Here is a 4683-nt window from a genome sequence, read left to right on the forward strand (position 1 = left end):
TGTGAGTACAATAATATGAATACATACAATTTTATAAATTATTAATTTAAATTATATCTATTTAAATTTTAAATCACAAACTAATACAAATTTTATAATTTAAAAATCTAATTATTTAAATAAAATTAAATTGATTAAAATTTATAAAAATATACTAATGCAATTCAAATCATATTAAAATGTAAACAAGTTTGTTGAGTCATAAACAAATTTTACGTAAATAAATAAGTTTAGTCAATGTGATAAGTGAATTTTGTGCAAACTTTATCAAAACACAATAAAAAAATTAAATCCTAAAAAATAACATGATTTTTTTTAGAATTAAATTTTTTATATTTTATAATAGAAATAAAAAATTTGATTAACATTGAGCTGGTCCAATATACTAGAGAATTTTGTTTTTTTAATGATTTTTAATTATAATTTTGGTTAAAAAAAATTATATAGTAAACAATTAACTACAATCTCTCAATTTAAATTAGTCGGTTTGTTTTTAAAATAAAATATGGTAAAAAAATTAACATCATAGCTATATGAATTGGTTTTTTAATTAAATAATTTGTATAAAATAAACCGATTTTTTTAAAACCAAATAATAACAAGTGTCATCTATTCAAAAACAACTTCATGTAAAGTCGACTGTAGGTGAGTTTCCATCTTATTAAAACCCTCCCTGAAAATAACAAAATATAATATTATTCCCTAGGCAGTTTTCTCTTGGATTTGATTCTGGACAAAGCAAATATAACAACAAAATTAAATTTTTGTATAACTCTTGTCAAAGAGAATTAGTTTAATTATTAATAAAGTGTCATTGAAAATAACTAAAAGATGAAATGTTTGTTTGATTAACGTAAATATTAAAAAGTTTTGTATAATAAGAACATGAAGACAGAAACTATTAGATATAATGCATATTAAAAAACAGTATGCAGAGAAAATAAGTTAATCTTTAAGTTCAATAAAAAGAAACACAATAGTAATATTTGTGAAGTCATAAATTCTACAAATAAAGAAATCCGTGTGAAGGTAAAAAAATTCCTGCCATATGATAATATGATAATTGCTCAATTGAATGTACTATCATGCAGAAAATTAGAAAATCAAATGCCGCATTAAGTAATACTTAAAAGGAAATAAATAATAAATTATCAGCAAATATTATAAAATGTCTAATATAGCAAAATTTCGTATTCAAAAAATAACCTGCATTATGTATTATATACCAGTAAACAATTTTATAGAATCACTATATAGTTTACCTTAAAATTTTGTATATGAAAACATAGTTTACACAAATAAAAAAAATGCTTTCATTTAAATGATTCCTTACAAAGCATAATAAAAAAGTTTCATTCATTCATTCAAATCAGAGAGATATAACACTCAAAAATTAACTAACATATTCATTAAGAACTAAGAAGCACAAAGAAAAAACCAACCGTGCAAGTTATGAGTCAATTCACATCAGAAAATAGCAAAACTGCCAATAGAAATGGTAGCTACACTTTATTGTTATTTTTCATACCTTATAAAATTAAAAAAAAATGAACATACTTATAAATTCAAACAGAGACTAATAATTTGAAAAAACATATTATTCCTTCTTCTTTGAAATATAACTGGGAACCACTTCCAATGAATGTCTGTAAAATAAACTGCGATGCAAGCGTTTTTGAAAATGAGCAATTAGTTGGCTTTGGATGTATTATTAGAGACAGCATGGGAATTTGGATAAAAGGTTGTTCTGCCAGTATACCTCTTTCTAGTGTTCTCTGTTGTGAGCTTCATGCTATTTGGAGAGTGCTTGTTATGGCTTGGGATTGCGAGTGCAAAGAGGTCATATGTGAAACTGATAATCTTGATGCGTTTCTTCTTGTTTCGCGAGGCACAACCAGCATGATTAGGAATGACTCTGATCTGCTTGACAAAATCAAAGAGATGCTCCAGCGCAATTGGACAGCTACTTTAGTACTCATCCAGCGAACAGCAAACAAAGCGGCTGATTTAATGGCTAAGACTTCTATTTTAAACAAGCAGGTGTATCTAGAATGGTTACTGCCTCCTAATAATTTAGACATTATTATTAGATAGGAGTACTACCCTTTTTCTTAGGTCTTTTTTTTTCTGTTATGTTCAGCCACCAAAAAAGAGACTAATAATTTGAATAAGAGAAAATTATTACTTTCTTAAATGATAAATACAAAAAGAACTTGTAAAAAAAAAAGACACACTTCAGACTTGTAACACTAATTTATTGCACTTACTTGTAACACTAAGTACTATTAGTCTATATGTAGATAGAGAGACTGAGAATTAACAAACTAAGCAAATAAAAGGATATAAATATATCTAAAGAATAAAATACGACAATTATTTGGAATCTGATTCTCTATTACTCAGTTGCTACTTGTACCTTTACATTAAGTCTTCATAAAAATCAATTTTACATCATATTTAAACAGACATACAATATTATTCTCTAATCTACCTAGCTAGCTATACTACGCATCATGCTATTAGTTGAAGTAGGAGATAATTAAAAAATAGAAAAAATTAACTTTACACATGTTTAATTTAGTAGATGATTATGCTAATTAACTAAGAACCGAATTTGTGAAAAGAAGTAAAGCAAAGCAGTATATTATTATTACAGGTGACGAAAATGTTCGAAAAGCCAAATAAAGAGAGAGAAATATGAAGAATGAACAATTCAAATTAGCAAACAACCTCTTTGAATTCTAAAATATAAATGAAGTGCCCAATGAAACTATTCAATCACTCATAAAACATAAAAATAAATGAAAAGAAATGAAAGCAATTGTAATGATTTTTAAGTACGACTACTTAGAATTCAGCCAGAAGTTACCAGTGAATTCCTATAAATGATTTTAAATTGAGCAATTCTCATACAAAATATTTTGAAACAAATAAATACTGTTAAGCCACTCATATGGACAGCTTTTTGGAAATAGAGGTAGTAACTAATTATATAGTTGAAAAAAAAAGAAAGTGTTCATACTCTGACCCAACACTAAGACCCAGGTCAAAGTAAGTTAAAAGATCCAATCCATAAATTGGCCTCCATACGTAACCGACCTCCTCAGAAGAGGTCGTATTTAACACAGACTTCACTCCAAGGAAGTCAGGATCAAAGGTTAGCTGGCAGATAACACTTATTCGAATAAGAAACTATCCCTAAAATCTCTCAACCCACTTCTAGGAGGCATATCTCAACTTCCCTAAGATAAAGGGACAGTTATCCTCCTTAAAAGGTAGAACTACTCTAACGGTGGTTATTGGTTCACCACTATAAATACACTGACACCCCTCAGGTATCTCTAAGTCCAATTACTCTCTAAACCTGCTTAGCCCCTTGCTGACTTAGTCATCGGAGTGTCTTTGCAGGTACCACCCCCATTCCTTTATACACACAAATCGGATGGAAACTCCCTGACGCAAACCTGGTAGGAGACTTCCTCCTTCAGACGATTGGGCCAACCCAACGAATGCAACCCAATAATCTCCAGTTACCCAACGTAACATTGGCGCCGTTGTCGGGGACCTGAGAGATCAACCAGTAATGGCGGACGACTCGCACGAAGATGGCCACACAGCGTCCGATTCTGAGCAAGAGAATCAGGATGTTGGAAACAATGACGGCGATGCTGACACTCACCAAGGGGTGACCAACCAGCATAGAGAAGGCACCTCAGGGTTGAAAAAACCAAAGGCTAACTCCTCTGAAGGGCACGAATCAGGAAAGGAGGGACAACCCCATGCAGCTAATTTCATGGGATTGTTCCACGGCCACCAAGGGCGCCTGGAGCAATTAGAACAAGAGCTGGAACGACAACGGGAAGCAGAGAGAAACTTGAGGAACGAGATAGAGCGATGAAAGGAGCTTGAGGAAAAGCTCATGAAGTTGGAGTCTGCTCTTAAAGGTTGAAACTCTCGCAGTGATCGGGAGGATTCTCCCCTGGGGGGAACAGATCCGTTCAGTAAGGATATCATGAGGGCAAAAGGTTCCAAAGAACTTTAAAAGTCCTGACATGGACCTCTACGACAGAACCACTGATCCAAAGCATCATTTAAGCAACTTTAAAATTCGGATGCATTTGTCTGACGCCTTTGATACTACTCGCTGCAAGACTTTTCTAACAACCCTTACGAAAGCAACGATGAAGTGGTTCGATGGCCTCCCCCCAAGGTCAGTCACTAGCTTCGACAACCTATCACGGAAATTCCATATGCGGTTCTCTATCCAGAAAGATAAAGTAAAACACGCATCAAGCCTCCCGAGAGTGAAATAGGAGGTCGGAGAACCTTTGAGAGACTACATGGAAAGATTCAACAAAGCGTGTTTGGAAATCCAAGATCTGCCCACTGAAGCGGTAATTATGGGCCTAGTAAATAGACTCCGAGAAGGTTCCTTCTCCTAGTCCATCTCAAAAAGGCACCCGACCTCCCTAAGCGATGTACAGGAAAGAGCCGAGAAGTACATCAATATGGAGAAAAATGCCAGGCTCCAAGAGCCAAGTTAGCGACCTGGGCTCTCTCACTCATCAAAAGATAAAGAGAGAGAGCCCAATGAAAAAGAGGAAGTCGGCCCTGAGAGGCCTAGGAGATACCACTCCTATACTCATCTACGAGTTTCCCTAGTTGATGTCTACAGGAAAATTT

The sequence above is a fragment of the Arachis duranensis genome, unplaced genomic scaffold, assembly GCF_000817695.3.
Source record: "Arachis duranensis cultivar V14167 unplaced genomic scaffold, aradu.V14167.gnm2.J7QH unplaced_Scaffold_232527, whole genome shotgun sequence".
Lineage (NCBI taxonomy): Eukaryota > Viridiplantae > Streptophyta > Magnoliopsida > Fabales > Fabaceae > Arachis > Arachis duranensis.